Source organism: Drosophila mojavensis, unplaced genomic scaffold (assembly GCF_018153725.1).
Source record: "Drosophila mojavensis isolate 15081-1352.22 unplaced genomic scaffold, ASM1815372v1 contig_74, whole genome shotgun sequence".
NCBI lineage: Eukaryota > Metazoa > Arthropoda > Insecta > Diptera > Drosophilidae > Drosophila > Drosophila mojavensis.
In genome coordinates this window covers 2,190,658-2,204,399 of record NW_025318899.1, presented here as the reverse complement: position 1 = coordinate 2,204,399, position 13,742 = coordinate 2,190,658, and the positions used below count along the sequence as shown (strand labels likewise).

At 37.2% G+C, this 13,742-nt stretch overlaps 1 protein-coding gene across 5 annotated transcripts in view; it reads right to left on the bottom strand.

Annotated features, from left to right (window-relative positions):
• LOC6586623 (adenylate cyclase type 5) overlaps positions 1 to 12,415 on the bottom strand; it is a 44,966-nt gene extending 32,551 nt beyond the window's left edge. The window contains exons 1-2 of one of the 5 annotated variants that reach the window (XM_032733324.2): positions 12,327 to 12,415; positions 8,255 to 8,455 (exon numbers count right to left, since the gene is read on the bottom strand). The gene's annotated coding sequence lies outside the window, so the exon portion shown is untranslated. Of the gene's footprint in view, positions 1 to 8,254; positions 8,696 to 12,326 lie in introns of those variants that run through there. The other 4 variants (XM_044009820.1, XM_044009821.1, XM_015160447.3 and 1 more) reach the window with 4 other exon arrangements.
• Positions 12,416 to 13,742: the final 1,327 nt, after the last annotated feature.

The following is a 13,742-nucleotide window of genomic DNA, read 5'->3' as shown; positions in this document are numbered from 1 at the left end:
AGGCTCACAGTCCACAGTCCGAACAGACAAGGTATTGAAAACATTCTTGGGCATTAGAGTTCAATAGCAATTCATTAGAATAATGGCGCTAATGGCCTGGTAAATATTGTGGCAGTACCAACATTTACGAAAGCAAAAACAAAAAACTTTCGCCCACACAGCAACAGCAACAGCAGCAGCAGAAAAAAACAAGAAAGAAGAAGAAGAAGAGGAAAGAAAATTAATAAAATAGCCACACAAATTTGATAAGCGGCAGAAATTAATGAGGCCAGCAGCGGTAAACTGTAACTGGAGTAGCAATAGCTGTTGCCAGTATCAGCCCCCATTTACTAACCCCAAACAAACCAAATCCAACCCGCACCCCGCACCCCGCACCCCGCACCACAACCACTAAATGGCAGCAAACACAGATCTCATGCATATTCAATCATTAACTGGGCAGCAGCAGCTGTTGGCATTTGGCAGACACTAACACAGACGGAGTCACGCCCACACACACACATACAGATAGGCACTCTCCATATCTCTGTCTGCATATATATACATATCGATATATAGTTTCTATATTTGTAACAGTTGTTGCTCTTATGCTATTTATGCTGCCATATGTGTTTGGCTTTGTTTACGCATCGTCATCTTTGTGTTTGGGTTTTTGGCGCTTTCGCTATTTGGTTTTCGCTATTTGTTTGCATTTCATTGACGCAAAGGTGTTTGCCTGGCCACCGAAACATAAATTTGCATTGGAAATTAATTCATATGCGGAACGCGTAAGTGAATGAGCCAGCGTCGCTTGGCAGCCATCTATCATTAAGAATATATTGTCCCACGGGCCGTATGCGTAATATACTAAAAACTATGTTTCGAGTAGGGTTTTGGGTTGAGCTGAGTTGAGTTGAGTTGAGTTGGGTTGGATTGGGGCACTGAGCGAGTTGGTCTAGCTAAAAGCTTTAAGCAGCGAAGCGCATCGCTTGCTTGCTAGCTGCGCCAAGTCGAGTATAACATATAACTCATATTACTCATACGCCAGAGCGTACGCTCTACAACAGCAGCTAGCAAATAAAATGCTATGTTTACAGGTAGCACGTTAAATATAAATATTTATGTTTATTTGGGTGCAGGTTGGAAAGAGAGAGAGAGAGAGAGAGAGAGAGAGAGAGAAAGTGAGAGAGAAAGCAGTTGCTGCAGCTGCTGCATTGTCTATGTTATTTGGTCTAAGGCATTTCGCTTCCACATAAACAAACGCACTTAATGACTTTGAAACTGATTGATTGTATTATTAGTTAACTTTGTTTCAACAAGCAAAGCTTTTAAATTATTTTAATTGTTTTACAACTTGCGTACGTTTAACGCTTCAGATAGTTGGATAATTTTATAAAAGGAAAACTTTACTGGTAATAACAGCAATCATGGATTCAAAGTGGTTTTACAATCGAAATTTCATGTGTGCACTTATATGAAGGCATTCGAGTATCAGATATGCTCCAGCTGCAAGGTATATGCAAGTCCTTGAAGCTTATATTAATGAAATTGGGAATACCTTTTGACTAATCGTTGACCTTATCTCTTTGGCCAGCTGCTCCTTTCTATTCCCCAATGGCTAATTCGTTAAGATTTGCAATCAATAATATATTTCTCATATAATATATAAGCAGAACCTTTTTCCTATCGAATTCCCTGGTAAACAACTTCAAATTTCTTCAATTTATGGTCCAATTTGCAAACAAATGAATCACATTAGGCACAGCATAAAAATTTACGCAAAATAAACGGAAGTCATAATACTTCTCACACACTCACGCACGCACTTTGATTGATTAAATTAAATGGGAGCCGTAAACAAAAACAGTTTTGGGTTAGCCGAAAAAAAAGAAAACCAGAAGAAGAAAAATTCATAATTAATTGCAGCAACAGCGAAAAATCGTTGTTTAAATTTGTGGCTAAAACGAAATCAAGCGAATATATAATTTTATATCTAAGCATTTGTAAACGCGTCAGGAGATATGAGAGCAATAAAAAAAGGTAAACATATTCGATAGGCAGCACACATTTATGAGTCTAATAAAAGCCAAACAAACAGCAGCACAAACGAGCAGCAGGCGGCAAGCTCCAACTGTAGTAAGCTGAAGCCAAAGCTAAGCAGCTTACTCAGGCAGGTAGCAGGGCGGGCAGGTGTGGGCGAGGGAGCAGCAGCTACTGCTTGACTTAGTAATTTCTGACATGATCAAGTTAAGCAAAGCAAATGACAAACGAGCGAGGCAGACGGAACCGGAGATGTTTAACCAAGCAGCTGCTTGAATAGACATGCATCAATAGGATGAGCAGCCACAGCAGCAGCAGCAGGTGCAGCAATTGCATTATCAGCAGCAACAGCTTTGCCCTTCCATAGTCCTGGCCCCTGGGCAAAACTTAACCTCACCTGGCTCTGACAGCGCTCACATTGTTGTACTTATGAATGCATTGTGGAAAAGGCAGCAAAAAACAGCTAAAGCAAAGACAAAACAGCACTGCTTTCTTTTAAATACCCTGGGCACAAACAAGAGACGCCATGGAGTAGGCACGACTAATGTAATATAATGGACTAGTTTGAAAAGGCAATTGAATAGCTCAAGACTCAAAAACTTTATGCTAGAGTATAAAGAGGATAAATATTTATTTAGCTCTATGATCTAATAGTTCCACAAATAATGCCAATTTTCTAAACGATCTGGACTGCTGATAGCTCAACAATATTTATAGGGTATTCAGCTGCGATCACATTTTCTTTCCGAGTATTTTTTATAAAAACATAAAATTAAATTTATATTAAATAATAAAAGCAATAAAAGCTTTCACTTTGTCAAAACTTTTCCTTTTGAATTTCCTCCCTCTTTTACTTCCATAATAAGTCCCTGGAAATTCCTTATTGCTAAAAATAATGAAAACTATGTGCGTGGTATTTCTTAGTGCTGCACTTACACCCTAGTTAGCTCTGCCTGTTGTGTTGCTGCGCTCCGGGCCATGGTTTTGGCTTTATGCATTGTTGTCTTTCTTCGGTTGCATCGGTTTCTGCTTTCGCATTGTTTTGAGCCACCCTGGAGTCCATTATCCTTCGTTCATTCCATATGCGAGGACCAGGCAGAGCTGATGTTTTTTCAGTCCTAATGCCTCACGGCAATTTGCATATGACTCTGGACTGAACTTAAATTCTCTAGTCGCTCGGCTCAGTTACAGCCAAGAAGCAGAGAGCGTTTATGTTGCTACAACAACTGCAGCATTTAATTAAAATTAGGTAGAGGTCCTTAGGCTAACTACCCCCCACACATAGACCCTACTGTACACCCTGCAATGCAATGCACTTAAGTGCACACACGGCGTCTGTCAATGACTGTGCCTGGTGCCTGGTGCCTTGGGTCCGAGAGCAAGGTCCGTGGTCCGAGGTCTGAGCCAGCGCCTTTGGCCCCGTCAAGTGCCCGATTTGGCAGCTAGCCAGAACGGGCGCCAGTTCCAAGTTGAAGGCAGCTGCCTCATCATTGATTTGTGTGAATGTCGACAGCTTTTTCTTATGCCTTTAAGATTATGCGAGAGAAAGAGGCTCTTACAATTTGGTCATGAATTGAATTTGAAATGTCAAAAGCATCACTTCATTTGGATATGTGGGTGTTCCTTCCCTTGAATGAACTTTACTCAAGTTTCTAATTTGTGTTTGGGCTTAAGATCAACTTAAAAGTAAAATATAAGTATGTGTTTTAAACATTGATCTTTAGACTAGATCTTATCGTGCACAAGCCTAAGCAAACTGAATTGAAATTTTCTTTAAGTCTAAGTCTAATTCCTTGCAAGATATCCGAATCAAGTCAAGTCTTTTCAGCCAATTTTGCAGAGTATTTCATCTTCGATCTAATATCATTTCACCTCTCTTTCTTGCACTTGATTTATTTCTTTTTACCTTGTGCCTAGTCTCGTACAAGCACACACACACACACACACACACACACACACAGAATCTTGGCACATTTTTGCATTGCATTGCATCGCATTCTCAATCAACATTTCGCTGCTCAACTGACCCACAGCAGCTGCAAACCACTGACCCACTGACTGACAGCCAATCCGGAACAATTTCAATAGTCGCCTGCCTGCTGCTTATTTGTGAGCATGCCAAAAATTTTCCAAACCAAATAAACAGAATAATATTTTCGGTTAATTTTTGCGGCTGTTTGTTTAATTTCGAGCGGGTTTTATGAACTGCAGCAGTTGCCACAGACAGTGGCCAATGCGTTTTGCATTTACTTAGCTACACACACACGTCTGCATGTGTGTGTGTGTGTGTGTGTATTAGAGTAGATCTAAATTAAAGCACATCACGTACGTTGAAAAGTTCAAGGACATCTGACCGTGGGGCTGCTGCACGTGGCGACAATGTCAAAGACATGAAAGAGGAATTAAGACTGTGGCTGGGATTAGCTTAAGGAATGCCAGAACCATATAAGGGATGCTGCAATCAGGTGATATAGGCCACCTAATACTTGCTAGAATATGTGAAAAAGGATAAGTCGGTGGAGCATACAATATCTGCATCTGTGTATCTGTATATCTTTATCTATGTATGTATCTGTATCGGTGTATCTGCATCTATGTATCTGTATCTATCCATCTGTATCTATGTATACGTATCTACGTATCTGTATCTATGTATCTGTATCTTTGTATCTGTATCTATATATCTGTATCTATCTTTTTATCTGTATCTTTGTATCTGTATCTATGTATCTGTATTTTTGTATCTGTATCTTGGTATCTGTATCTATGCATCTGTATCTTTGTATCTGTATCTTTGTATCTGTATCTTTGTATCTGTATCTATGTATCTGTATCTTTGTATCAGTATCTTTGTATCTGTATCTATGTATCTGTATCTATGTATCTGTATCTATGCATATGTATCTGTATCTGTATCTGTACCTATGTATCTGCATCTGTGTATCTGTATTTATGTATCTGTATCTATGTATCTGTATCTATCTATGTATCTGTATCTATGTATCTGTATCTTTGTATCTGTATCTTTGTATCCTTATCTATGTATCTGTATCTATGTATCTGTATCTATGAATATGTATCTGTATCTTTATCTGCGTATCTTTATCTTTATATCTGTATCTTTGTATCTGTATCTATGTTTCTGTCTATCTATCTTTGTATCTGTGTATCTGTATCAGTATATCTGTATCTGTATCTGCGTTTCTGTATCTATGTATCTGTATCTTCGTATCTGTATCCGTACTGATATACTCTTTTCATTTCTCTGAACGAGTGTAAGCATATTGGCCAAGCATAGCATAAATGTATTTAGCAGCAAGTGTCTTTCACGTTTGTGCGTGTCCTGCGTAACAAGTTACGCACAATATTACACTCTACTTTAATTTCCTCCTCCCTCATCTCTCCCTCACTAGCTCTCTTTGTTTTGCCCTCTCTCTAATTCGGCATGAATTGAGATATGCAGCAAAATCTAATGAATAAATTAACGCCTTCCATGCTCGATTAGGTGTTTTTTTGGGGGCGACCTTTAAACGCACATCGAATACAACATCATTCAATTATTAATTATAGAAATGAATGGCAAAAATGAATTGTCTAACCTTTATCAATGAGTAATTACTGTAGCTGCCACAGTGAACAACATGCCACAAGAATAGCAGCAGACAACTAATTAGCGGCGTGTTCTCTCCAATTAGCCACAGATTAAATTCAGTGTGGCTTTGCTTTGTTTATGGTTTTCCTATTGATTTGAATAATTGATCCACTGATGCACGGGGAGATACCCTAGCTAATTTTAGTTTCAGATTAATACATGTACCCGTTTCTAGGCATACCTAGTGTTGTTTATTATGTGTTGAATGAACATATATTATTATTATTATAATATTGATTAATTTGAGTAATTAATGCTCATTTTTACAGGGTACAAAAAGTTTGTTTTGCCTTCATATCTATTGTTTCCTTAATTTCTGATATATATTGTTCAGGTAAATGCTTTATTACCAACTCCAACAACATGTTAATATCAAGAACTTTGCCAACTTGTATCCATCACTGATGTAAAGGAAGTTTGGCCCAACTTTGAGCGTTACTTAACCCACAAGGGCAACAGTCAAAACTAACACATAGTCGACACACAAATCACATAAGCCTGTCTGTGCCCAAGCCAGCAACATCAACTTTACGTTAACTAATTGCTGCTACAGACCGCCGAGTCGCTGCCTGGAAATCCTCAACTGAGCACCTGCTCTTGGCACCTGTCCGTGCCGCTAAGCCGCAGCTAAAAGCGAAACTTGTGCAAAATGCATTTTTATTTTGCTCATGTGCTGCCAGCTGAGGTTTGTATCCTTTGTAAAGGGGTTGATGTGAAGCGAAGAGGGAAGTATCTCTTCCGTACATAAATACTTGATTAGTTGGAAAAATAAGCTTTTATCTAGAACTACCCTACATTCAAATGATATATCAGCAAGGTAAATTTTATATCGTATAACTACTATACGAATAGAGCTAAGTCTAGTGCAGGGTATTTCATATTCGATATTTTGGGCATATTTTCTGCTTTCTATTTTTATTAAATTTGACAAACTAATTTACTAGCTCATTACGTATACTTAATAATTTATAGAGCTCATATTAAGCATACGCAAAGTTAGCCGCAACACTGAAACATAGTTCGTAGCGCGAATACACCCACACACCCACCCACACACACACACCCCGCACCACAACTGACATGAGCAATGGCAGACAGTGAACCGCAACAGCAACCACCGAATGAAAAACTGACTAAAATCCACGTGAAAGCCAGTGAAATGAGTGGCACGTGGCCTTTTGCTGCGGCAACTGATGGCAAACAAGGCGTATGCAGCATGCAACAAAATTAAATAATTAAACGCTTTGCTGCGAAAGCCGAACCTGCACCACATGAATTAACTAAATCCGAGCACAATTCAGAAAGACAAAGCCAAAATATACAAAGCCAAAGCTACAGCCAAAGCCATAGCCGAGAGCCTCGCAGCTGACCTGCTGCCCGAATTAAGTAAGATTATACAAATGATAGACTAAAATATAGTCTGTGAGCAACAAAGACAAGCTGTGGCCGTAGCTCAACAAAAGAAATAGCTTGGCAGACAGACAGAAGCAGAGGCAGATATGCAGATACAAATGTATTTAAGGAGATATGAACATGGAAGAGCAGACAGACAGAAAAGATGCACAGACTGATAGAAGAACCCACATTTAAGTGTATGAGCAGACAACCGCAATCGTCTATACAGGTTCAGCTCTTCTCTATATCGAGCTACTCTCATGCAAAAGCAGTATATAGAGTATCTGAATTGATCATATTTTACATACTTAAACTATAAGAATCGATATTTATCGGTAAATTGAAACAGACAAAGATAGAAGAAAAGGAAAGAACAGAATCGAACTCAACTCTTTCTATCTAACTGTAATAATTCGAATTAGCAAGGGGATCAGTTGTTTTTTTTTTTTTTTTTTTTTTTTTTTTTATTTACACAGAAATTTAAACTATCGAGAATTATCAAGAAGGATTTTTTTCCATGAGATTTATTATTATTATTATTTTATTATTATATTTATTTATTTTTTTCAATTTTTCGCGATATTCGATTTAGCCTCAAATTATTGAGGCTCGACTGTATCTATTTGAATTCATTAAACCCAACTTATCATCTATGACATGCTAACTTTTTGTACATAAATAGCTATGTGACCTCTGATGGACAGATAGATAAGTGGATTAAATCGCATAAGAATGGAGTATCTAACATGTAGTATATATAGAAGCGGCTCTTATCATTCCAATTCAATAAAAAAAAAAAATACTTTCATTTGCACATTCATTCCCGGCTAGAATATACCCTACTCTAATACACTCTGCGAATGCTGAGAAGGCATTAAAAGCAAGCGAATATATAGGAGACCGTACTCTCATCACTCACAGTTAAGCAAAGCTTCTGTCGTCCCAATCCGAGGCAAAAGTACAGTATATTCCACTCTTACTCACTCCCCAAGTTTACAGGGTATTATCAGACATGCATATTATCAAACATATACAGAATATATAGCATTAGCTCTTCACATTCACTCAAGTCTCCTTCGTCACATATCACATATCCATCCAGAGCATACCCCACTCTGGCACACTCTTAAAGGTCACATTTACAGGGCATTATCGGGGAATGAGAATTAATGTGTGGCTTTTGCATACCTGTCTAATGGGTCTGCTGTTGCGGCAGGTGCCGGCACGTCTGATGCCACTAAGTATGCAGCGTTATCGGCAGCGCCGCTGCTCGTGACTGCTCCACGATACTGCGACTGTTCACGTTTCACTTCTTCTTCTCGTTATTATATTTTCTTTGGTTTTTTCGATTATTTATTTGTACATTTTAGAACATTTCTTATTACTCAGCTTTTGTGGCGGCAAATGAAAAGCGCGTTTAAATGAAAAATATCCCAAATAATTATAATAAATACTTTTTACAGGCTCCTCCGTCGGCCCACGTCTCGAGCTGTCGAGTGTTTTTTCTCGCTTCTTATGTTGTTTCTTTACTGTTTGTTTTGGGTCGACGCAAGAGAAGGTCTTGTCTTAACAGAAAAAAAAAAGACTTCCCTTTTCACACACACACACACACACACACACACTCACACGCACGCCCACACTTTTTGTGTGTTGTTTGAAAAAAGGGAAAATTTAAATTAAACTGATTTGTTGCTGTTGTCGCTTCAATTTTTGCTGCTGCTGCTGTTGCTGCTGCGGCTTGACAGCTTTTTTATGCCTTTTTGTGGTTGGATTTTGTTGTTGTTGTTGTTGTTGTTGTATTTTAAATTACAAATGACAGCTGCAAAAGAAAACAGAGATAAAACGAAACAACAGTTAACACTTATTTAAATGCGAATGCAAGCCGTTGCCAGTCAAGGTTTCTTCTGCATATTAATCATACGCCCCGATGTCCCTGCCTCAATAGCCTTCATTCCGTTTCCTTCTGTCTCTTAAAAGCCAACACAATTATGCAAATCAAATTAATTTGTTGCTTATTAGTTTGACCCACTGTTCAGCTGCAATTAAGGGCGGCCGTGCGCTGTGGGCGTGGCCCAGACACTGAGCACAAAAAGAAAAACATTTACTGCAATTTGCATGCGAAATGCTCCATGCAATAACATAAAGACAGACGGACGGCGCAAGTAAATGATTGTGTGTTGGCAATTTGTTGTGTTGGCTCATAAACACGCCATAAGCCCATCAATATGGCGCCACGCCCACACCCGCACCAGTGTTGTGTGGGCCAATAGGCCAATATAGGCAATCAGGCGCCAAAGCAAAATCAACGCAAATTGAAGCCAAACAAAAAAAATTAAAAATGCAAAAATCGAAATCAAAGCCCAAAGAGGGTGTGAGAGAGAGAGAGGGGAAGTGGAATGGGTGAGGGGAGAAAGGAGAATTACGTACGTCAAATTAGAAAATAATGCAAACGAAAAAAAAAAATGTATATAGAAAATTGAAAGCGAAACAGCAACAACAAATTGATAAATATTATGAAATAATTTTGTTGTTGTTGTTGTTATTGTTGCCACTTGAGGCGGAAGTGCGCCGCAGCTAACAACAAAAGCCGCAGGAGCTGACTAAGGATGCAGCAGCAACAGTAGCCGGATAAACCAAAGCAAAAAGCATTGACAGAGAGAGCAAAAAAAAGCAAGCAAGGGGAGTGAGGGAGAGAGTGGGCGAGGGAGAGGCGAGCACTTGCTTGAGCTGGCATTGTTATGACTGTTGTAATACGCTTTGCGAGGAGATTACAATGTCTGATTACTTTGTTATTAATAAATACAAAAGCGTGCCACACACACACACACACACACACACACACACATAAGTATAGAAGCACACCTATACACACACACACACCCACACACACGCGTGCATGCATGTACACGTTGTGGCAGCCGCGGGCAACGGCGCGTATACGCGATTTTCATTATCTGTTCTATGTCGCTGTGGCTTTGTATGCCAAACGTTTATTAATAAACCTACCTCTGTGTGTGTGTGTGTGTGTGTGTATTTGTGTGTGGCACTGTAACAATACAACACACTAAACACACAGCAGCAACAACAAACACAACAACAACAACAATGGGGCACAGGTAAATGCAGTTTGTTTAATAAACCAAATACTATATATAAATGCGAAAACTATATTCAATTACTGAGCCATCAATTTGTTTATTTATTGCTGTTGTCATTGAGCCAAAACAACTAACTGTAAATATATACATATATATGAGTGTCTGTGTGTGTGTGTGTAACATAAGATTTAATTTGATTTGGGCACAATTTAATTGCATTTTAATTGCAAATGTTGTGAAAGTTCGCTTCCAAGTTTCAATTTAATTGAGCGTTAAATTATTTTTAGCTTCAGCTTTTTTGCGTCTTTTAAAATCGATTTATGTATATTATATACATATTTATAAATATACATATGTATATGAAATATTTAATTCAATTATATTACAGTTATGTTTGCTTTAATCTAATTATATTAGCGCTTTATGTTGTTTTCGTTTTTTTTTTCGTTTCGTTTCACATTTAATTAAAATTCTCTTTTTGCAATTTTGTTTCATGTTTTTTATTTGGGTTTTTCTTTGCATTTTTCTTTATTTTGTTTATTGTTTATATATATTTATGCATTCATTTCGCCTCTTCAAATGAGAGTGGCATAGTAAAAATTCTTTTCTTTATATATAGTTTTGTTTTTCAAATTATTTAAGGAATTTGTATTTTTTTAGTTATTTATTTCCCATTTAATTAAAATTCTCTTTTTGCAATTTTGTTTCATGTTTTTTATTTGGGTTTTTCTTTGCATTTTTCTTTATTTTGTTTATTGTTTATATATATTTATGCATTCATTTCGCCTCTTCAAATGAGAGTGGCATAGTAAAAATTCTTTTCTTTATATATAGTTTTGTTTTTCAAATTATTTAAGGCATTTGTATTTTTTAGTTATTTATTTCCCTTTGCATTCTCTACTCTGTTCACGCTCTGCTAAGTGGAATGTTTGTCCTGCTGTTTCACTCTCCATGCATAGCAAAAGCGAAAAGCGCCTTTTTATCTAGAGACTTACAATTTGAAACTTGGAATTGCATTGCAACTGAAAACCTGGCTAAAAGGCGTCTGCTATGTCTTCTATATGCTCAATTGTGTATGCAAATATTTAAGCCAATATGAAGAAGAGGATATACATGTGTATGTGTATATATGCATAAGCAAAGATCAGTTGGCTCTACTATTGAATCACTGTTTACCTTAGTTTTCAAATGGAAGTAATTGAGGCATAGTTAATCGGAAAACATCGATTTCTATAGCCTGAGCTCATGCCGTAAAGAAGGCGTGGCAGACCCTATAAACTTAACGATTACAAGATCTGCAGCCGAATCAAATTATTTTTATGCTAATTTGATCGAGGAATAATTGTATTCACTATATTCAGCTTGACTTCTAGTTATCCATGCATAATGGAATATAATATTATTATATATTATATTTTATTATTGTTCTAATTATATTATTTTATTTATTTTTTTATATATATATTTTATAATCTATATATATTTTCGAATTATATTATTATATTCAAATTATATTATATATTTTTTTTTTTTTATATATATATTTTCCATATATATTTTAATGCCTGCTGATTTACTTTCGTCCACTTTCTATTTAAGCTATCACTTAGTTTACACTTTAAATTGTTTAATAAATTTGATAAATTTATTGCTTCAAAAATCGTTTCATATACATAAATATTTATATTGACTGTTCATATTGAATACTTGAATTTGTAATGCACTTTTTATTTTATTCTTCAATGTTCATATTTCTATTCATTGTTAATATTTTATATTGATATATTGTTTATTTTTTTTAGTAAATGTTTCGAGTTTTTATTGGTTCATTCTCTGTTTGAGTTAAACTATTCATGTTGAGCTCAAAATTGATATTTCATGCAACTTTTCTAAAATTTTGCTGCTAAAGTAAACTTTTTAACATTTTTATAAGCTTTAATAAACAACTGTATATTTTAAATCATGCTTCATTTTATGCTCAGTTTAAGTTTAAGCAGTCAAATATTTGTTCACTCTTTGATTTTATGCTCATTTAATTTAATAGGATAATAATTCCACATTTTGTTTAAATTTAAATTATCATTCATTGTTTATTAAAATTATATTATAGAAATCAGTTTCAAATTGTAATTTTCTTGAGAATTTTCTTTGCTGTCGGCTACCTTCTTTCGAAACCCCAACGTTTTTCACTTTTCGCAACGAATTTTCTTGTGCAGCTCGCATTCGCAGTCGGAGACGTTGAAACCGCAACTGAGTTGAATTTTCCGATGTGCCTGCCTTTTATGCGCTTTTCCTGTCGGCTTCGTTCAATGTTGAATGTTGAAGCGAACTTAACGAAGCTTTTTCGCTTAAAGCTTTTCCACATTCAATTTCCATTTCCATCGCCTCACTTGCGACTGTTTACAGGTGTTTGTTTTGGCCTGTCCAGAACAGAGCCGAGCAGAGCTGAAAAGAAACGATTCAAACTCCTTTGGGCCAAATTGGGCAAAAGCTGTTGTGCTCTTTAAATTTTCGGCAGAGTTTTTCTTCTTGTGCTTGCCTTTTCATTTTGGTTTACGCTTCGCTAACCGCAACATTTTGTTTTGTTGCTGGCCTGTTGCAGGCAACAACTGTGCGCCACTTGTTGCACGCTGCCAAAATTTGTCAGGCAATTTATAAAGTTTGATGCCCGATGCTTGGCCACAATTTATCAATAATTCAACAGCGAAAAGCACGAAATATCCATTTATATTTATGTTTATGCTTATGCTTATGCCTGCTTTCAAGCACAATAAAACAGACAGCGAATTTGACTTTGGAAATATGCGTAAATTTAATGCTCTATAAAATGCAGTAGATCTTATACTAGCCTAGTACTGGACTTGAATCTGACTCTTAGCTGACCAGAGCTCAGTTCACATAGAACATGCTAGAACATGCTAGCTATGCATGACAAGCTGAGTAACAAAATCAAGCTACCCGCTGAAAGGGTATTAACATGCAAGGACAACACTTAAAACAGGCGATGACTTAATCAAACGTTTGGAAAATTGTTGAATTATTAAGAGCAAGCTAGAGAGAGAGAGAGAGAGAGAGAGAGAGGGAGAGAGAGGGAGAGAGAGAGAAATAGAAGCAAAACTTGAAGTATGCCTAATCAATATGTGTTGGAGACAGTTGGGAGGCCGATCGGGCGCGTAAAGAAAACAAAAAGGCACTGCAAGGCACACACATACACACACAAGCAAACACACACACACACACATCCTGTGACAGCGCAAGGATTGTGAAGCGACAACAAATCAATTGTGAAGCCACACGAGAAAAAGGACAACGGAAATGATGAGACACGATGTGGGAGAAGACAAAAAGCAAAAGCTGATGACGATGATGAGGTGGCTGGCTGATACGCTTGATGACGAGGATGATGATGATGATGAGGTGCGAAGGAGCGAAGGGGCAGTGAGGAGTAAGCGCCACAAACTGTGGCAAACCGAATGAAAACATTTTTCTAATTTCCTGTCATCAATATCAAATGAAATGTTATGGCGCACACATCAAATATCCTCAGACGCCCCCGTGCTGCCCCCGTGCTGCCCGCA